This window comes from Anas acuta, chromosome 20, assembly GCF_963932015.1.
Source record: "Anas acuta chromosome 20, bAnaAcu1.1, whole genome shotgun sequence".
In the NCBI taxonomy this organism is placed as follows: Eukaryota; Metazoa; Chordata; class Aves; order Anseriformes; family Anatidae; genus Anas; species Anas acuta.
Window position 1 is genome coordinate 5112014 of NC_088998.1, and position 22007 is coordinate 5134020.

Sequence of the window (22007 nt, forward strand, 5' to 3'; positions counted from 1 at the left end):
GCACAAGATTGTTACAGATTGGGGAGTTATCGATGGGAAGTTAATGGCAAGTATTCAAGGCAAAGGAGATGGTTTCTGACAGCCAACCAGAGTTAAATGACTGCTGAAGTGACATTAAATTAAGCTGGTTTTGACACAGATGTATTTACCTCTAGGTAAGCAGAGAATCACATCGCTGGGACTGGGACCTGGGCTTTTTTTCAAGTGAAGAGTGGAGACATTAAGACAGTTTTAGTGACTGCTCAAATGGAATGTGTTTTTATATTGAGAAGGGCTGTTTCAAAGAAACATCTATCAAAAGGGGAAGAAAGATCTTGGGAAGCAGAAGCACTGTTAGATCAGAACCCGAGAGATGAAGTACAAGTTCATTGTTAGTGGAAGATGAAAATAAAACAGAAGTCCAACTCTGAAACATTTGGCTTCGTTATTCTTCATTTCTCAATCTATCAGAAGTGCCTCAGGTTATCTTGGCACAGTTTTTTTTCTCCCCCATTTTGAGTATTATTCCATAGGGGCACTCTCCCTCCACACTTGCTCAGCTTTGTGCTGCCTTGAAAACCTTCCTGTAGCTGTGGCAGCTGTACCTCTGCTCTGTATTTCACCCTGCATTCTCTATTCAGGAAACACTCTTGTGACATACTGTGGGAAAATCTACTCAAGGCTCTTCTTTCCCCAGTGATGAGACATTGCCCTGCAGACGTGGATTCTTGGCAGTGTGATATAGCAGTACTAGTTAAAAATAACAATTAAAAAATAAATATGAAATAAAAATAAAAATAAAAATAAAAATAAAAATAAAAATAAAAATAAAAATAAAAATAAAATAAAAATAAAAATAAAAATAAAATAAAAATGGTAGCTGTCCTGCACAAAATGAGCACTTAAGAATCCATCTGCCATTAACAGAAAGAAAGGGAGAGGCATTTCAAGGAGGGGCTTCCCATGAGTTATGTCTAACCCTCAATGACTTGTCCCCATCTTCGTGGATGAGAGAGGAGCATAGATGTGTGGCATGATGGTAAATGGCAAAAAAATGAATCCATTCAGAATGGCTAATCCTTACAAGTTGACTTTGGAGCTGAACAGAAGTCCACAAAATTGGAGTTCAAGCAAGAAATCAGTGAGCCTAGTGAATACCCTGGACCTTTACAAGCAGGGAGGAACAGGGATGTTCTAGCTAAGACCTGTGATATGGTCATTGCTTCTCTGATCCTCCAGGAAGATCAAGCGCAGGCAGCGACAATGCAGTTTTTAGAAAAGACTGCTCAAACAGGCAGCACCACAGCATCCAGCAGCAGGGTTCCTGGTTTCTGCTTGTATATCCATGCTCACCACCACCCCAGGAGCTCATCCATGGAGCTCTGGCTGATGCAACAATACAGGGGGATATTTCAGGCAAAGAGGAGATTTTTCCCAGGCCTTTGGGTTGCACTCCTTCTCCACCTGGTCTCTCCTGAAGGCATTGCAGTAGTACCCTTCAGAGGGAAGGCAAGGACAGTTTGTCCCACGTCAAACCTCAGTCACACATATGCATTGCATCAGATGATCTCCATGAACAGTGACTGAGAGAATGACAGTGAATTTTTGTAGCATTAGCAGCAGACTGGCTGCTCAAAGACGTTGTTTTTTGCCAGGGGAAAAAAAAAAAAAAAAAAAAAAAAAAAAAAAAAAAAAACCACTTTTTTTGTTGGCAAAAATTATTAAATTATTTTGTCTGTAATTGTGCATTCACATGCTTGGGTCTGATAGCAGTGGCCACAGTGGAAGTTTGCAAAGTTACATGAATAATAAATAGTCCCTTAAAAAAACACACTCTGTTTTAGATACCACAAACCCCCTGATCCACTGTTGTCAGCTTTGCAAAGTCTGAGATTCACCGGCACATTCAGCATCCTCTTGAATAATGATAATTCATCTGTGTTCACTTTGCTAAACTATCATATTTTATGGAAGAAGTTAATTAAATGGTGATTTGCACTTCCGCTGAACATTAAGCATTTAATGCAGATGCTCCAGTCATTGCCTGAGCTCTAAAGTGGGAAATGGCTTCAAAACTTCATATTTCCTTAAGAGGTTTAATGATGCTAGATCAGGCTATTTGCATACATACATATACGAGTATATTTTATACCAGCATTTATTGCAGACAAACCCAGCCTTCTTCTTACCACGTTCTCAAGAATATAAGGTGGGACATACAGATTGCAACTGAAGGGTTCTCTCTGGATGATTTGCCCCAGCCACCATTAAATTAATGGTCTCATTAATGAGAGATTTTCTAGGAAGGCATTAGAAAGGAACGGTTATCTACAGCAGGTCGTCTCTCCTATAATTTAGAAGAAATTAATTGGTAATAAATTAAGAATTCTAAAAATTAATTCATATACAGGAGTGGGGCTTATGCACATTGCCTTCAGCTGAAGTGTCACACAGTAAATCCTTTGCAAAGTAAATAATTGTTGGGATGGGGGAGGAAGAAGAAATTAATATTCATGTGCATTGGAGGGGATGCCACAGAGGTGAAATGTAAGGCAGCCTTTGGATGGTGTGCAATGAATGTTCCTCTTCTCTGAAATATGAATCTTCGTAGGAGGTAGTAACATAAAACACGAGATACTGCTGGGTGTCTTCCATCCTTCATGCTCCGGGTGGCCCTGACAAATTACGCTGTTCTTGTCCAAATGGTCCTGTCCTCATAGCAGGTCACATTGAGGGGCAGGCTTTTGCTTCCTAAGCAAATGGACAGCAGCGAAAACTTCTCTGTGTTTGTTTCTGCAGGGCTGCCATGCTTGTTTCTATGCAGAAGTGGTGTAGAAGTGGGCTCTGAGATTTACAGAATTTAGCACTTTTTTCCCTATTTCCCCTCCAAAACATTGGCTTTGCTTCAATTTTTGGAATGCTAGAAGTAAAAGTTTCTTTTAGCTCCTTTTAGTTCCTTTTTTTTTTTTCTTTTTGAAGTTTGATGCTTCCATGTGAGGGAGAGATGGGGATAGAGTGGAGGTTTCAACACATCTTCAAAAGCAAAGAAGTTTCATTCTTTCCACCCCCAGTTATCACTTAAAAAAGAAAAAGAAAAAAAAAGAAAACTTTTTTTCTTTAAGTTGTTCTATTAATACTACTGAGTTTTCTAAGTGCCAAATTGTTTAGGTCTTTCCCTCCTCCCAGATTTGCACTACGGCAGTCTGAAATAGAAGAAGCTCTGATTTCTCATTCTACCCCAGGATTTTCAGATCTAAACTTCTTTCAGCTATTCCACAATAATCTCTTTAAAAAAAAAAAAAAAAAAAAAAAAAAAGAAGCTTAAAGTAGTTATTGTTGCATATAACAAATGCACTTAGAATACCAGTTATGCTTTAATGTACATTAATTTCAGATTTGCTGGCCCTCTTCCAGCCAAGCCAGTGTCTAGAATTTTTTAGAGTATGAAAAATTATTCACAGATATGCCATGCATTAAGTTAGTAAATGAATATAGGTTTGAATTCAATTTGTTTTAGCAAACTACTGTTATAAAGAGTCTAGTGTAGCGTGAATTATTATCCAGATTTATGCTTAGCATCTGACAAAATGTTAAGCTACTTTTTCAAGTATCCACTAATTCTAAATAAAGGCAGAACCGTGCCATTCCTGCATGGTAGCTCGCAATGCCAGCTTCACACTCCATCACATTTTTAACTTGATGCTGTTCCTGCCATTGATATCTTCCATTTCCAGGTGCTTCAGCACAGACAGGATTTATTCAGAGCCTGATCCATCCTGGCTAGCTCTTTTGGACAGATATATGTGGCTTTTCAGGGCGAAATCAACTCAAAAGTATGTTTTCCTCTGCTCCTCCCATGTCCTACACCCATTTCAGGGCAGAGGGCCTGATCCTGGATGATTCTCTAAAGGCTCAGCATTTCTAAAGATAAAAAGCCACAAAGTATTTTTGGCTTGAGGAGTAGACCAGCACCCTGCAATAGCCCACAGCAGTTGTGTTGGACTAGACCAAGACAGCCAGTGCCCCAAAAGACACAGGGAGGGGCAAAGGAACTGGTGGCACCTCCCAGGCAGTGAGGGAAGGAGGAAGAGGGGGATACAACAGCTTCTCCCCCTCCAGGGAAGCCATCCAGTGTCAGAGGAGCTGTGTCATATCAGATCTTTCCTCCTCAGCAGGCAACACAAGGGAAATGTTGGAGGGGAATGCTCCTGGCTCAGAGCGAAACCCAATGGTTTCAACCTGAACCAATGGACCTGGGGTGATCTTTGCTCGTCGTGTTGATTTTTTTATCCCAACATATGGTGTGTCTGCACAATCAATTTATGCCTGAATGTGTGCTTTAAGCTCTCTAAAGTTGGGATGGGATGTGTCAGATGCAGGGCTAGGGGATGGGGACCATCACTGGCTTTGGGAGGGGTGGCAACTCTCTAACATTACTGCCACAATAAGAGCAGGCAGCTGGCAGGAGATGCCCAAAACACTTCATAAAATGATGGCTAAGGTGCGTGTCCTCTTCCAGAGGTCAAGCTGAATGAGCAAAGCTGCCTTACCGGCCTACCAGTCATGGCGGCTCAGGGGTTAGAAAACTGTTCTCATGATTAACAGCTTCAGTCCCTGCTTGTGACTTATGAAGAGGAAAACAGTGGATTTACAATATAGTTGAACTCATGCCCCTTACTCAGGCCCGTATCTTCGCCTCCAGACAGTAGCACAACACGACTCATGCACCATTCACACTATTACACTGCTCTTACAGTGGGCCTGGACGTTTGATTAAACATTCACCACGCTGAGCTCCAGCCTCACCCTGGAAGGAAGCCACCAGCACATCACACCAGCATTGCAAGATTTACAAGGAGCAGATGAAGTCGAGTCCTACAATAGTTCATTATAATTAACAAAGCTGGAATTGCACTGGGCTTTGAGCTGTATATCAATGCTAAATATCTCATTACCAGTGTAAAATATTTATGCCTCATGGTCTTTATCACAAATGCAGGCTCGCAGTTAGTGCGTCCTGGTCCAGAAGATGAATTCCAAGGAGAAAATGAACTGCTTGGATTAAAAGGCTGGCAGCTCCACAGGATAAAATTCCTTCCTGCACATGACCTCCGTGATGGAGTGAGAAAAGACAACAATGTATGCACAGCCAGGGTCTGCAGAGTTATGGTCCTTGTAGGAGAACACTCTCCACTCTTCTCCTTCGCTGTCTCCTTTGGGCCAGATCAATCTCTGGGCTGTCACAGTTGGCGTCAATTTGTGCTTTTACTTCACTGAGGGGTGACAGGAGCTTCTGAGTCCAGCTCAAGCTGCCGTAGCAATTGCTGGTGCAGACATGTCTGGGAGCCTGAAGGCTTTCCTTGCAGCACAGCCTGCTCTCCCTCCAGCTTGAGAGTGCCTTGGGGCATTTCCAGGTACTGAGATTGGGAAATAGGACTGATTTGGATTATCCCCAGTCAGAGTGCACCCAGAAAGGTGGGAACATGCAGCTGCTGAGCACAGCCTTCCTCAGTCACATCAGTACCCTGTGCTCTCATCCCCAGCTGGGCAAGGCTTCAGAGGCACTGCTGCAACGTGCAATGGAGAAATAAAAGCTACCCTGTGTTACACTTGTCAGTATTTTCTCTGAAGAACAAGGGTCAAGCCCTGGGCAAAGGCTGAAACTCAATTTTGTTGGCTCAGCAGTGCATCACTGAGGGCTTAAATAATTTGGGGGTGAACATGCTGTGCTGGAACTTGGAAGAGCTGCTTTCCTCTCTGCCACAGACTGACTGTGCATTTAAGTGAGGGAAGGAGCCCCTGTTTGCCCCATAGCCCAGCCACTCAACAAGCAGCAATGTGCCAGGCTGGTGTCACGCTGTCCCCAAAGTCCATTTGCAGGGAACTAATGTGCTAGCTGGGAGAGGGTTTGTGCTGGGAACTAGGGGACAGATTGATCTGGCCACACTGGCTTTCAGAAGTGAGCTGCTAAACTGTTCACCTCAGCAGCATTTTAGCTTCCAAAAGCTGGTACAGTTGTTGCCAACGTACTCCAAAGAATGGGGCAATTTTTTAAATTCCAATTAGGCGGTGAACAGTTTTTGACAGAGGGAAGCTGGAAGCATGGAAGCATGTTTTGTATACTTGTGACATTTATTTGAGAGATTAGCACCTCCTAGTAAATAGGTATTAACTAAAATCTGTCTGAATTATGTTCCTAATTACTATTTCATTTGCAGTGGTGCTGTATTTATTACAGTAAGCTTCTTGTGTATTTATTGTAATATGTATTGGAGTGAGACTCTAGATGCTGAATGTATGTGCTAAATACAAAGGCTAATAAGCATTACAGTCAGTATAACTGCAAAACCCTTGATAGGAGTCAAGTCATTTTATTCAAGCTTTGGAACCTTTCTCTCACATTAAATGTAAGAAATATCCCAGGTGCCTGCCTCTGTTTGCATCTTTCCATCTATTACTCAGTATGCTTTGTTTACTTCTTTCTCTCTCTCTCTCTTTATTCTCTCTTTTTTTTTTTTTTTTCCACAAAGCCCCAATTGCCAATCTGAGCTTTTTTCCCCAGTAATCTCTCTCTGTTGCAGTTAGGGTTAGATTGCCCCGTGCTTCTGCTCGAAATCCTGGAGGCATCACTGTGCAATATTTTTGCTATTTGATGCTATTTTTTGAGGTGGACGTTCCCCTCCATTTTCTGCAGGCTGAATAAATCGATGTCTCTGGGTTTGGCTGCTGTATTTTTATTGTGATGAAATCCTCCAAAGGGGCTTCAGACAAAGCTGTGGATGGAGATCTAAATCTAAGGAGCCCATTCCAGATTTCATGCCATAATACACTGAGTCTTTAGGAAAACTTCACAGAGAGAGGACGACTATAAATCGCAGTTAGATGATTGTGCATTTAATGCTTCTCATAAACGTATAAAGTTTGTCTTCAGAAAGCTGTAATGAAGAAAAGCAGATTGAAGCCAGGAAGTGTCTTGTTAGCATGTGATGGAAATGTTAATCAGGAGTCTTTAAGGAGGATGTAATTAATTCATTCCCTACTCACTGCTGTGTGAGGGCCTGGGGACCAATCAGGAGGCAAAGGGCAAAACATTTGGAGGGGAGGTGGGAAGGAGTTGATCTGTGGTGAGAGAGGGGGCTATGTGGGGTTGCTTTGGGTATTTTCCCTCCATTTTGTGAGTGCTGTAGTTAGCCTGGAGCAAGGACCTACCTGAAACCTGGCCTCAGTTCATGGAAATGGGTAAGTCATGGCATCATTCTCAGTTTCCTCATCAGAAAGTTGAAGTAGTCATAGGTGCTTAATTAGCAAAGCTCTGCAAGGGATACTGAGAAAAGAGTTAAATCATTTGAGGGTTCTTAAGCTAGCTTCTGATGAATACCTGGTCCTTCCTCTTTTCTTTTCAGTCCCTCTCCCCACTGCTCCTCCACCAGTATTCTGTCTTGATTGTGTGCTCTGCCCTATATTGACTAAAGTCTCTCTGGGTCAGATAGAGGTTTCTGATCCTTGATTGTGGAGTACAAGCTAAACTTGTTGTGCTATAGGAATGTCTTACAATAATAACTTTCTGTTGTATTGATTCTTACGGTGTGTCTTCCAAGCTTTGATTACACAGAATGCTAAGCTCCTTGTGCTGCAGGCATTGGGGTGCATTGAGGTACCTGTAACCTTGCCTCTCTGGAAAGCAGCCCAGCTACGTGCTGGGAAAGTGGAATGAGATTTTGTTCCTCCTTGGGAATGGAAAGTGTAGCACTGTCTTGTTTCCATGTGAGCTTGGAGAAAAGCTGCAAATGCGTGCAGCTGCCCCAGAGGTCCTGGCTGGAGCTTGTCTTGGGCTCTGCAGCCTCTTTCAGAGTCTGAGCTAAAAGAGCTGTGCTCCTTTCCAAATGAGTTTCATTTGCTTCTATTTCTTATTGAAGGAAAGCGGAGCTTCAACTTCTATACTAAAAATAATGTCACTGTGTTTTAAATATCATTCTGTTTGGTAATTCTTGCTTTTCTCCAGTGCAAAGGGTTTTCAGGTATCTGAATGGAAATAAAAGCTGGAGTTTATTTCCCTTGGACTTAATCACTTTCATTAGTTACCACGTCTGTTTTGGATCTGAATTCCATCATTGTTATTGCACTCTTCACACTCTGCCTGAAGCCTCAGCGTTGTAATGGAACAAAAATTCCCAGTCCCTTGGGGTCTCTATAGAATATGACTCTTGTAACATCTGGGACTCTTCCACCCTGACAGACTTGCAAGTTCGGAGAGATTTTATTTTACTGGCTAATACCACAGAAAATAATAAAACATGCAAACCAGTGAGACTGTAAACCAAACCCATTAAACCTGATTATTGCCAATTTGTGCCCAGTACCTGTGGCTTGTAGAAAGTTCTCGCCTGTGGTTAACTGGCAATTGTTGTTGTTTATGTGTTTACTAGCTTGTACCCAACATATGCTTAATTGCTCTTCTGCTCAATTTTTTTTATTTTTTTTGCTGTGGTTTTAATCTCTCTTTTTCAAATATACTGTGGCCACAGCAGTTGCAAACTATCTTCTCTGCAAGGTGTACTGAACTTCTTGTAATGTGTCCCTTTAACAACAGGCTTTGAACTGTTGTCTTCTCCTCTAGCACTGCTTTTGTCTGATGAACTGTAAAGAAAAACAGGGTAGTGAGGACCATGGCTGTGATGAGAAGTCCTGGATGAGGGCTGGTGGGATCAAGGGCAGACCCTTATAAGAGGGGTTGCTAGATCCAAGCATCACCTGGGCAGCTAGGAAAATATTCCAGCTACTACAGAGACAGTTGAGTTCACTGCTTTTTCTGAGAGAAGACAAATTTGGGTTAGTCCATAATCTGAACTTTCTAGCGCTTGGAATGAGTTGCTTGATTCTGGCTGTGGGATGCTGTACAGGAAGACATGCTCTTCACCTATGTATAAAAGTGCTCGAATACCTACATTTGGAGCCTTGGTGTTTCCAGGGAACTCTAGAATCATAGAATATCCTGAGCTGGAAGGGACACAAGGATCACTGAGTCCAACTCCTGGCTCCACACAGGACCACCCTGAATCTGAGGGCATTGTCCAAGTATTTCCTGAACTCCAGCAGGCTTGGGGTTGTGACCACTGCCCTGGGAAGCCTGTTCCAGCACCCAACCACCCTCTCAGTTAAGAACCTTTCCTTAACACACACCCTGACCCTCCCCTGTCCCAGCTCCATGCCGTTCCCTCAGGTCCTGTCGCTGTCCCCAGGGAGCAGAGCTCAGCGCCTGCCCCTCCGCTCACCTCGTGAGGGAGCTGCAGGCCGCCATGATGCCTCCCCTTGTGATGGAGCTGCAGGCCGCCATGAGGTCTCCCTTGCTATAAAAGTTTCCTCCCTCCATATAAAAGTTCATGGTGTGGCTCAGCAGGGAGATTCGGCATCTGAAGTTGAGGAAGGAGTCCGGGCTTATTGTACAAAGGACCTGGTTGGAGACTCTCAGACTGCTGCTGACTGTTTTTCTGTCAGTGGGACTCCTGCTCCCAGCCTGTCTGTGTCTTTTAGCTGTGGACTGTTTGGGCAAAGTAGGAGCTGGGGCTGAAAATCTAAATTGTTCCTTTTGCGTGCCTTCTGGCTTCCTCTTCTGGTCACCTGGATCGCAGCTGAGAGGAAAGGTGCCCAAACCAAGGTTGCTGTGAAATACAGTCCCAAACTTCTGAAGACCAAAGGTGCTGAGCCCAGTGTGGTGAGTAAAGCCGGTCAGCTTTCAGCAGGGTGTTAACTTAAAATACTTGAGTCCTTGAATGCATGCTATGTTCCCTGCTCTTCATATCTTATTCAATTAATGTTTGTTTATGCTTATTTGAGAGACCTCTCCTGTCCTGCTTGGCTGGTACCTCAGCCTTTGATGAGCACTGACCACTTGCAAGCCCACCTGGAGCTGCTCACTGCAGCTCTGGCCCTCCAGTTCATGCCCATTGCAGTAGCTGCTCTCTTCTTAGCCAGGAAAGCAGTATTTCTGCTCACGTTTTAAACCCAAGTCAGTAAGAAATGCAAACTATTACTTTGGTGCCTGTATTTCTCTTACAGGGATGGAGGAATGTTACCTTTGCTTAGTTGGTAGAACAGATATATTCCATAATTCTTCAGGGAATTAATATTCATGTTATTAACTTTAACATATTGCTCTCAGTTCCACATCTTTTTGGTTTAACAAGCAGTTGCAGACTCGAAATGATGAGCTTGGTTGAAAATGTTGCACCTCTCTTTGGGGTCTGGGGACTGAGTTTTACCAATTAAAGTGGAAATATGTTTGAACTGTGTAGTAGAAAATCAACATCAAAATTAGTAGCATGCAAGATTAAAATTACTGCTGTAGGAGGACCTCACTGGAGGTGAGTGTAGCCCCACCTCAAGGAGAATGTCTGAGATCAGGTTCCTTTGGGGGCAGCTGTTTTTCTCCCTTAGTGTAAGGCTTTTCCCTGGGGAAGCTCGTGGCTCTGACCAGCCCAGAGCATCCCTGTTTAGTGCTGCTACCAGGCAGCATCACACCTCTCTGAGGGAGATGCTTTTCTGGGGAGTCAGTGCAAGGAGGATTAGGTGCAGGTGCATGGAAGTGGCAACCCCCCAACAAGTTTTGGCAATATCTGTAATCAGCCCTGATTTTTTGGGTCACTTCAGGTAGATTTCTGGGTGGGAGGAGGGGTGCTTCTTGTATCTGCCAAGAGTATCTTGAGAGGTCCTGTAGATGCAGTGAAAGTCCATTGGCTTTGGGAGGGCCAAAGGTACTGCTCCTTGCTTTGCTACAGAGTAGTCACTGAAGGCTTGTGCCAAATGCATTCAAAAGAAAAATCTAGACCTGCTTTCCAACATGCCAATTTAACAGGTACCTTCATGCCTCTTATCCACTGCTGAAGTACAATATATGATGTGCTGGGAAGAACCTTCAAACCAACAAAGAAGAAAACCTGTGCTGGGAGAGACCCAGGCTCAGGTGCTCCTTCCCTGCTAACCAGATCCTCTTCAGAAGGATGTTCTTCCCACCATTTACATGTATTACAAAAAAAATACCTCTATCACCTTCCTTATCTGAAGTTACTTGCACCTACTAATGTGGCCTCATTTTTCGTCCCTTTGTCCCTGTTGTTTTCTTTCCATGAAGAATGTAACTTTATACTGCATTCATGGGAAGCTGCAGTGACATTGAAGTGAAATGTTGCCAGGTAGCTTATTAGAATTGGCAGCAATAATCATTAATAGGTGATTTAGAAGTCTGAAGCTTTTAATGAGCAACTTATCAGGATCATGTTTCTGGAATCTTCTACCTTAATCCAAGGTAATAGTTGCTTTTTTAATCTCATGAAAGAACTTGAAATGACTTGAATGTGATATGAACATCTAAGAACATTTCTTTATTTCAATTTTATAATAAAAGTAGCCTAACCTTTTGAACAAGGCAGCCTGTTCTCCTTTACAATAAAGGTGGATTTGCTTTGCCCCTGGGTTATTGTGTGGCACTGAGTTTCATGGCTACAGTCCGTGTTGCATTTTTAAAATATTTTTCCCCTCTATGAGCACAGAATTGTTGCTCTTTCAGCATCCAGGTGTCAGTACTGCTGTGAGCTCTTCAGTCCTGCTCTTATTAACCTTGAATGACTTTTGCTTCTGAAGCTGACACACTTGGTCCCTTCCAGCTCACCACCCATATGTATGCAATTGCATAAATAAAGAAATAATAAGCTTTCACACCATTAAATCCAAGGAACTGATGCATTTCAAATGCAGAAAACAGCAGCAACTGAGTGTCTTGCTAATTTTTACACTAATTTACACCAGAGGGAATAAGAAGTCTCTTAAATCAGATGCTAATTTTGTTTACTTAACTTCCTAGTCAGCACAATGACCTTTCATCCACGAATAAGAACAAATTAGTGCAGAAGTTCTTTGTGGGAGACTGGAGAACTTGCCTCAACCTGATACTGAATAATACCCAATTAAATCTACTTCTAAACAACTCTGCCTTCCCTCCTAGAAGGAAGTTTCAGATAAAAGAACAAAATGATATGCCTTTTATTTGCCGCTTTACGAAATCTCTTCACGTAATGCAAACAAACCCTAACCCTAGTGTGTCTGATACAGGATTTGCAATGCTCTCGGTTATTGGTAAGAGGATAAGAAGCTTATTGCTGTTTATCAGGAGGAGGATAAAAGATCCCCTGCTCCCCATGCTAGGAGGGGAATGGATTTCCATGTTTATCAACAATCAGGGGAAGGTGAGTGGGAGGGAGATAGCTTGGTAACAAAGCTGTAAACACAAAAAAATTAGGTGGAAGAATAGGAGTTCTTCATATTTGGTAACAGGATAAGAGACATTGAGCATGCTCTTCGGTGAGATAAGAAGCTTATACTGAAATGAAAGTGTTTTTTGGTATCGAGACAGATCCAGAGGCCTCCTGATGGTGGGGAGACAATTTAACAGCTACCTGACGACTTGCAGAAGGAGTAGAGGGGCTCCTGAGATGCAGCACCAGCTCTGTCTGTACGTGGTGGAGAATGTGTGGCTGTCCGCAGCTCTCTGTGCTTGGACAGGTCTGGGTTTTCCTACCGGCTATGGATGGGAGACCTCCTGGAGATCCTCAGACAGTCACAGCTGACAGAAAGCAAATGAGATGGCAGTTCTGTGGGTTTTGATGGTTTTAGTTTTTTGACAATTGTGCCTTTGGTGACAGTGAATGTGATGCAGCGCTGGCTGGGGAACAGCACCTCTGAACTTGGGGCACACAGGGTTTGAGAGAGATTTGAAATGGAGACATCTCCAGCATCAACCGTCTGGCTCTGTCCAGACCACGAGGTCTCTTCTCAAAGGCAAAATCGAGCTGTTTGCCCTCAGTCTGGGAGATAGTGATGAGGAAAAGCAGAAATCCAGACTCACCCCATGTATTCAGAGAGATGTCTGCCCCTTCCTCAGTCTGGAGGTAACATCTCACTTCCTTAGCTATGCTCTTGTTGGCTTGATGTAAATTTAATATCCTTGGCTTACGGTGACATAAAACTAAACAATTTCCAGGCATTTGTCACAGAGTAAACGAGAGAGACAGTGCAGCAGGGTGCAGAGCACTTGATTCACTGAACTGTAAAGGCAGCTGCCCGCAGCACCATGTTCAAGTGCTTGGCTGGAAGAAAATGGAGTGAAGCAGGTGGCAGGAGGAGGAGCAGAAGAGTGCCACCATGCACATTAACAGTGCTCACTGCATCAGGTGCTGGGGTGTCTGCAGGGCTGGGTGGGCAAGGTAATAGCCAAATGTAGCTAATATTAAATCTGCAGTGCAAGTGTTGCTTAAAATATGTTTGGTTCTACTGCTGGCATGGTATTTTAGATATAAATGGCTTTCTGCAGCAGCTGGACTGGCGGAGGGGTGACTTCTATATCATCACCCATGCTGTGTTGAATGCAATGTCTTGAACTTCTCTGGTGCTGGCTGTCCTGCCACAACCTGTTTCCCCAGTGGGCTTAAAAGAGACATAGGGGTTGGAGGAAAATCATCCTTGAGTGTGTGGCAGAGAGGTGTGAACAAACTGTGGGATCCTGTACTGAGCATGCTTTACTAGAGAGGTCATGCTGCATAGCTCCTCTTTGGTCCCAGATGCCGAAGTCCCACAGCCACGTGAGATGTTGGGCTTGGTGATTTCAGAGGTCTTTTCCAACCTAAATGATGCTGTGATTCTACATCCGCCTCTCTGAAAGCTGCAGTGCAGCCTGTGGCTGCCCTCCCCTGAGGGGCTGGGGGTTAAATCCCTGCTTGGGGCTCTCCTGCTCACCCCGCTGTGGACGTGAGACTCGCATCCAGCTCCGGAGTGCAGGTCTTCTCAGATAAGGGTTGAGCTTTGGGCTTCTCTCCAGTTGGGTACAGGGAACAGATTCCTGCCTTGCTTATCCTCCCCTCGACACGGCTTCCAGCTCGGAGGATAAGCTCCAAGCCCAACTGGTTATCAAAGGGATCCAGATGACAAGGAGCGGAGCACGGCTTCTGGCAGGGACCAGCGCTGTGCTTTGGCCTCTCTGAAGGATCACGGAGTGCAGTGGCAGTCGTGGAGCTGCTCCTGGGGCTGGCAGCAGACCAGGCTGACAGCACATTTATTTATCAGTGGCCGAAACTCCTGCACTAAGTCTATCGAGGTGCCCAAGCTGTTTTCTTCCTGGATATTGCTCTGTGAATTGCGGGGGGTTGTTTATTTTTAGATGTGCCTGTTGGTTTTAGGGAGGAGCAGAGATGCTGCAAGCTTGTCCACTCTAAGCTTCATTCTGTGTTGCTGCGTGCTAGAGTTTGACCCTTGTCGTGTTAAAGGGGTGTAGCTGATTAACCGTCACGGGCCCGTTTGGATTCAGAGTACTGAACCAGTCGGACATTCACCAAAACTGGGGGTCCGTTCGGACATTCACCAAAAACGTATTAACCACCTGGGGGTCTGGTTAGATTCAGAACACTGAACTATCATGGATAACCACCCTCACCCTAGTTGCATTAATGAGAGCTATCACAATGCAATCAAGTATGGTTTATTACAGCAACAGATAATCAGGTTCTTTTGGATTGCCGGTGATAGTGACTATCTGCAAAAGCAAGCTAGTATGCATGAAATACACAGGTGTTACAGGGTGTTACAGGTTACAGGGTGTTACAGGTTACAGGGTTCTAGGTGTGGGTTCTAGGTGTGGGTTCTAGGTGTTCCAGGTGCGCAGCCTAGAAATAAACGCGTTAAAAGGATCAAAGACTCTATAGAGATTTATAAGCAAATATTCAGATCTCACCCAAAGGCGTCCCAATGGGGGGGGAAGAGAGGCTCAGCCCGTCGACTGATCCCAGGAGTCAGGAGGGCCTAAGGATGTTGTATGTCCTTGGGATGGTATCTCCCCTGACGATGGTATCTTCCCTAACATCCCCTCTCTCTTGGGCCAATTTATATTATTTTCTATCTTTTAGGTGGAGCTTGAGTGGCTCTAGTCAAGCATATCTTAGTTATGATTGGTGTAAAGTTTTCCCGTCTCCGTTTAAAGTAATAGGCTCCGAGAAATTCAGGGCGCATGCTCAGTGAGGGGTGGTCGCACCTTGGAGGCGGGTAGCTTTTGGGATGGAGGTGTGTTTTGGTATTATAATGAGCAAAAAGTACACTAGGGTACAGCATTTGTCAAAACATGACAGGTCTTTGGCTTAGGGTGGCAAAAAGTGCAGCTTTGTGCACAAGAACAATCGAGGCCCCACCTGATTACAGAGCCTAGCCATGGTGTCTCCACTCCACTCCACGCTCCGTGGTGTTCCTTAGGGCTAGCACACCAAGTTTCCCCAGCGCGATAGCATCTAAGGTTGGGAGCCTAGGGAATGCTCAGATAATGCAGTTATGCCCTACCCTGAAAGCCTCTTCAATGCTGTACCTTTTCCTTAAAAGTGTGAATGTTAGTTTTATTTTCCTAGTTACTTCAGGCATTTACACCACAACCCTAAATCCCCTCCAGATCTCTAGGCTCTTGGTCCCAATGCCAGGGCCTGATCCTGCAGTGGGATCTGTGCTCACCTGTCAGAAGGCTGGTGCAAGGGGGACATCTGCCACCCCAGCTGAGGGCACAGCAGGTGAGCATCCTGTATTGCTGTTCTCCAGGAACAAGAGCAGTGTTGGCACTCTTCTCAAATCATTTTAATGAGATGCACATGGGGAAGGGAAATGGGAAATCTCTGCAGGCTTTCTTGTGCTGGCTGGAGGTGAGGACAGTGCCTGGGTCCTGCTTCTGCTCCCTCCTTCGGAAAGGCTCCATCACACAAGGAAATGCTTTCCTGAAGCCGAAGATTGAATTCTGTACTTCATTTATTTTCCCAATTTGCCAGGGTTCAGCTGAGCCTTTGTGCTTGCAGTCCCCACCCAACTGGGAGTGTGGACAGCTGGGGGTACAAACCCTGAGCACCTGGGACATCTGGGCATGTGTCACCTACTGGGAGGAAAAAAATAAAAATAAAAAAAAATTATCACCAGGCCCCACCTTAGTGAGCTGCTGCCCCAAATGTGCCCCATATCAGGAGGCCACTGCCCTGCTGCCCGCAGGGGAGCTCACGTTTCCCACTTCCAGATGAATCTCTCTCTGGAGTCGAACTCCAGCAAAGGAATGAATTGCTCTTACAGCCTGTTAATGAATTTCTGAAATAAGGAATTAATTACCGTCTGTCTAAATTAGAGTTGTCCTATCCTTTGAGATCCATCTTTTTGATTCTAATTAATTTTAAAAATTACTTTTAGAGTCTTCAGTAGAGATTCTAATTTATTTTACTCTAATATTATTTCTCTGATAAGCAATTTAATTTTTAGATCGGAATCCGCCTAATCTCAAATTTGTCACACAAACTCTGCTCTCTAAGATACTGTTTACAGCTTTTTGGAGATGACAGATCATGATGCACAAATCATTCTTTCTTCTTTTTCCTTTTAAACACCTGAACGTGTGTGTTCAAAAGGGATTAATTGAAACCCTTCACTGCGCTATGTTTAGGAAAGATCCTTAATATTTTAGAACCAAAAACAAATATTAGTTATAAAGCTTCTCTAATTGCACTATTTCATGGAGAAAAATGCATGTCTAATTTGCTTTTTTAAAAAGAACATTTGCTTTATGGGTATTTGCCAGAGTTTGACAGTTCTGTTAACTGGCTGTTTTTATTAACTCATGTTCTCAGCATCAAGTGCACTGGCAGCTGGGGGAAATTCAAATATCAGTTTTACGTTCTTATCAAAGCTGCTATCCCATAGGCTGCAATAAACTGCATGGCAGGATTTACCCTGACTCCCGAATTTGTTCTGTATGAGTTTTAGACTCCTGAGTGTTGTTTTTTTTTCTTATTGTAGTGCTTACCCCAACTCAGCTGAGACTGGGGCTCCCTATGTGCCAAGTGCTTCTTCCCTGGGGTCTTCAGTCCAGGCACAAAAGGCTGTGAAGGGCAAGTGCTTGGCCCCCTGGCCCATCTCATCCTCTGCTGGGTGGCCATCCCTGGCAAGGTCAAGGCTGGGTGTGCCTGTAACATTTGGAGATGGCAGGAGGGCAGCTGGTACCACGGGCTGGGTCTGCATCGTGGGTGGTGTGTAGGCACACGTAGCTCTCTCTATGGGCATTTTGATTTCTTTTTTCTCCTGCCAAACACAAATGAAATTTGGTAAAGGTTTAAAAACATATTAGCAAGAGACAGAGATGTAACCTGAAATATCACAGTGCCTGCCAAAATTCGTGCAAAAGCAGCCCTAGAGAGTCCTGGAAGTTTTCCTGGTTACTCAGGATATATTTTTTTTTTAATATATCCCCTGTGGAGACCACAGCTGCCAAGTGCCTGCTCTGCTGCTTCCCTGCAGCCCTTCCATGCCCCACCCTGGGGTACCTGGCTCATCCTTTTTGCCCCTGGCATGTGTTGCAAAGCACTGGTGCGATGAAGCTGATGGAGCTGTTTGGCTGTGTCTCCCTTCCCCATGTAGGGCAGACCCTGTCCTATAAAACCTGGGTTTCCTATATCGGTATGCAAGTCAGGGAAGAAAGTCCTGAGTCACTTTGGACAATTTTATGTTATAGTTTGTTTGGGTTCTTAAGCTCCTTCTATTTGTATTTTTTAATTCCCACCTGTGTGTGGTATGGATCTTGGATTCTAAGAATCCCAGATGCTTAGCAGATGGTTAGCTTGAAAAAATAATCAAAGAGGCAGCAAAATTCTGTGTTCATGAGCTCCTATTTATTTCAATCTGGTGTTTTGCCTCACAACAAGACTAATAAGCAATTACTCTAGCATCTCAAATGCTTATGCAGTGTAAATGCATCTGTCAACCAGATTCAACATCATCAATAAAGCTGCCAAAGCTGTTCATAATTCAATGATATATGCTTTGAGCATCTTTTTTGAATATAATTTAAAGATTGCAGTCCTATGATTCTGACATTATTTTGTATGTGTTTAAAATACCTCCAGCTGGAGAGATCCGTGCCTCGTGTCACTTAATCACCTCTGCCTACGTGGACCACTGGCAACCGTGCCATTTGCCTCGTGTGCCAGTCCTGCTTCCTGGCTGTCCTCTGACAGGGCTCCCACGAGGACTGCTGGGGCTGCAAGTGTCTTTCAGGGATTTTCAGCCTTTCATTCCTCCTCCTGCTGAAATTTCCCCCTTGTGCAGAATTTCATTGCAGCGCTACAAGCCCCGAGTGCTGCGTGTGAAGAGAAGTCCTTGACAGGGAAGCTGTGCTCTGCAATACACCTTGGGTATTATTTTTTTTTAGACATCTTCTAAAGACATCTGGCTGTAAGAAACAGGTTGCTGTGATCAGTCTCCACATATATGTGCGTGTCTTAATTGCTTTTCTGGATTTCAACCCAATTTGACAGAAATGTCCCAAATATGATGCTTTCATTAATACACACAAATGAATTCCAGTGCATTTCTGCAAACTGGCACCTAGCCTTAGTGCCAATGTTATTCAACAGTAGGATCCTGCACACAGGCAAGGAGAATCTTGCCACCTCGCACCTCCCTCTCCCAGCCTCCATCCTTCACTTACTGTGTGCCTGCAAACATTGCATATTTTTATATCCCACCAGTGCTTGTGGAAAGGGGCACTCTGCAGAGAGAGACAATATTCATGCCCCAGTTGGAGGGAGAGCACAGCCCCACAAGCTCAGCCATCCATCAGATCCCAGAATATCCACATGGGAAGGGCCATTTCCCAGCCACTTGCAACACTTCCATCAGATCTAGCAGCTCACCCCAGGGCACAGGGAGGTGATCCTTCATCAGAGTCAGTGCTGCTGGGGTGGTGCTTTCAACCTGGGGATCCCACTGAGGAAAATAGGAATTATTTTGCATGGCAGATGTTGGTTGGAGCCCACCAGTCACTGGTCTGGTGTGGGGGGACCGAGACCTGCCTGGGGTCCTAGCTTTAACCCCTGCCCACTGGGCAGTGGGCAGCTGTTGGCTGTGTCCAGAGGCCTCAGCAATGCCCCTGCGGCGCCAAGCACCTCTCAGCCCTGTGCTGGGGTGAGCACTGTTCTCCTCCTTGCTGGTACCATCAGGAACGGCAGGGCTGTGAGTGTGGCACAGCCAGGTCCTTACCAGTTGCCCTGGTTTACCACTTGGTCATGCTTGTTCATACACCTGGGGGTTTTGGCACCCAGCAGATGCTGAAATTCCCTCCGTGGTTCAGCTTCCCCCGTCCCAGCTTGTTGGAGCCGCCGTCACAGTGGCTCTGGACGGGTCCTGCTCAGTTCCCCTCCTTGATCTCCCATCTGTGGGGCAGAAACCAACATTTTGCCATTGTGTACTGGGATTATCACAATCTCCTTGTTTCCCAGCTTTCCTTTTGCTGCCCATGCATGGGGGTTTGCTGTCAGGGCACTCTCAACCACTTGCATTTTCCGAGTGCAGCGCACGTACCCCAGCCCCAAGTAGAGCAGCTCATCAATCGCCAGGCAGAGATGCTCGCTGTGGTTTGGCTCCTTCTTATCTCTGCTACCAAATTCACGCAGCCCCTCAGCCACGTGCTTTTATTTGCGGCTCAGAGGAGGGATTGACTGTTCTTCCTCTCAGGATCATTTCGTGTGAGCCAAGATCCTCTGCTCGCTTCGCACACTGGCTATGCTAATTTACTCTGCCTCTGTTTTCCAGCGGTGTGAGTTTCTTTTTCTCTTGGTTCGCGTTGTGCCTTATGCCAGAGTTAATGCAATACAGTTTTCTGAGCAAAGAGAGATCCTGATGACTTCTTTGTGTTTTGTTTTTTGTTTGTTTTGTTTTTCCCTTTTTTTAAGTCTGTGTGAATAAGAACCTGAGTGTCGGTGCAGGAGGCAATGCACAGTTTAATTTCTCCGCTCTCTCAAGTGTGTCAGTTCCTAAAGCAAGGGGGAGAAGAACTGGTTACAGCAGCATGTTAGAAGTGGTAGTCCAAGGATAGGGAAAGGAAATGTTTCAAAACTGGTGATTTGGGAAAGGGACAGCTCAGCTTTGGGCATGACAGAGCAGGGAGGGTGCGAAAGGGGGGAAGCCCGAGGCAGGGCACCCAGGCTGGACATGCAGGCAGTGCCCAGTTCCAGCTGGTGGCTGCACACTGGGTCTGTCTGTCCATCTATTTTCCTCAGCAGAACCTCAGCCACAGGCTGAGCCATGCCCATACAGGTCTCTGATGTTTCCTGGGAGGGCTGTGTCCCATTGCCTGCCTCCTGATGTTTCCACTTTCAGAGAGACCCGGAGCGATGGCACGCTTGTTTTTCCCTGTGACACTGCAGAAGCACCTTGGCTAAGGTTTTTGCTAAGTGAGCGTGATTTGTCTTAAAGGTAATTGCTTTATTAACCCTTAGGAAGAAGATAGATTGTAGTGACGGACCACAGGCTGTGTTTGGGGTTCTTCGTTCCTAGATTCTCAAAAACTTAGGTGCTCATCTGATGAACTGTGGGAAAGGGTCAACTGGGTTGTGTGTGTCTCAGCATTGGGCTGTATTATTATTTTTTTTTTTTTTGGTCTGCTTCCCTGGTGTTTTGCAGATAGTTCCCCTTCCTACTGGGGATGGGTCCCCCTGTTTCTAGACACACACGTTTGAGCTGGTCCTTTGGGGTCTTCCATGAAAGTAGACTTAAACCCCAGGTTCACCTGGAACATCCCCCATGAATCTGGTGAAGTTGAAGGCTTATCCAAACACCAGCCACAAGCAGTGAATCCAGAATTCACTGTTGGGCTTATGAGGAGCTACAGGATCATTTCAGAATGAATATTTTTATACAGGTGATCCCAGTGCTTAATTTTACTCCATTTCATGCTTTTGCAGCTAAAGATGATTTTAAGGCCATGGCCAAAGTGAAATAGTGACAGTATTTCCCTTCTCCCAGCAGCCCTGTTAGAGCCTTCGGTTGTTAGACCCAGCCTGCTTTTACAGCCAAGGGGAGAAAGGTGACGGAAAAATTTAAACACTTTATGAAGTATTTTACAGAAGGGTGACGTGGCATATGTAGGCTGGTTAATAGTGTGGCGTAAGTGGTGCTGGGACTCGGTGCAATCACAGCGTGACCTCATGCTAATAAAACCTTTAATTGGCACCAGGTTGTGGGGTTTATGGGGCCAGATCCTGTCACTGTCACGCAGGTGGCTGATGACCTGGTGGGGAAGGAGGCCTGGAGGCTGCCGCCTCTGGTGGAGGAGCAGTGGGGTGGGTTATATGGGTCGATATGTCCCATGTACTAGGCGAGAGAGCTCCAGGGGTGACTTCTCCACACAGGACAGCGTGGAGGTGTCTGGAGGCCACATCAGCAGGCAGGGCACTGCCGAGAGACGCAGGCCAGAGCTGCAAAACTGCTCCCGAGCTGTGAGCCCAGAGGAAAATCAGCAATGCCAGAGACCTTGAGGGGCTGCAGAGAGCTGGTTGTTACAGGGCTGCTCCAGCTGCATGAAACTTTCATGATGCTTCCGAGTTTCCCCGTGCCGAGGCTCGGTGTAAATTCTGCGCCGTTTGTGGAGGTTACCAGGCCAACTGGCTGCATATCGATCTTTCTCTCTGCATTAGCATCAGGTGTAACTAAAAACAATCAAGGAGCATGTGCATGCAAGCCTGCATTCAAGCGGACATAAATGCAAATCTCCTTCCTGTTCTGCAGGGTGAATTCCATCAAACAAATTGGTTTTGGAGTGGAAGCTAGCCCTGTTTCTGCTTAAAGTCACATTTTTCCAGTAGAAGAGGTAGAAATGTCAGCTCTCAGGACCATATACATCTCTGCCTCTGCACCAACAAAAAATAATCAGGCTCCAATCAAAACTTGTCCCTTCTTATCTTGACAGTTGTTGACGATGATGGATGGAGACAGGTTTAGAAGATCAAATGCGAGACAATCTGTACTGCATTTCAAACCACCTAAGGCTTTTAAGTGCCAATGTGACATCTGGTGGACTCGGTAACACGCACCGCACTCTAAAATGCCTCGGCTGTCCCCATCAACCCTTATTTACCACTGTTATAAATTAACAGCTTTCTCCAAGATATTTTAATGTATTATCCCACATGTGTACT

At 45.1% G+C, this 22007-nt stretch overlaps 1 long non-coding RNA gene across 2 annotated transcripts; it reads left to right on the plus strand.

Moving 5' to 3' along the window:
• The first annotated feature begins 7031 nt into the window (after window positions 1-7031).
• Window positions 7032-18952, plus strand: LOC137842530 (uncharacterized). 2 transcript variants are annotated; one of them, XR_011089100.1, is made up of 4 exons: window positions 7032-7218; window positions 15458-15572; window positions 16834-16989; window positions 17937-18952. It is a non-coding gene; the product is annotated as an uncharacterized lncRNA (long non-coding RNA). The 2 variants fall into 2 exon arrangements; XR_011089099.1 differs by lacking the exon at window positions 15458-15572 and having other exon boundaries at window positions 7045-7218.
• Window positions 18953-22007: the final 3055 nt, after the last annotated feature.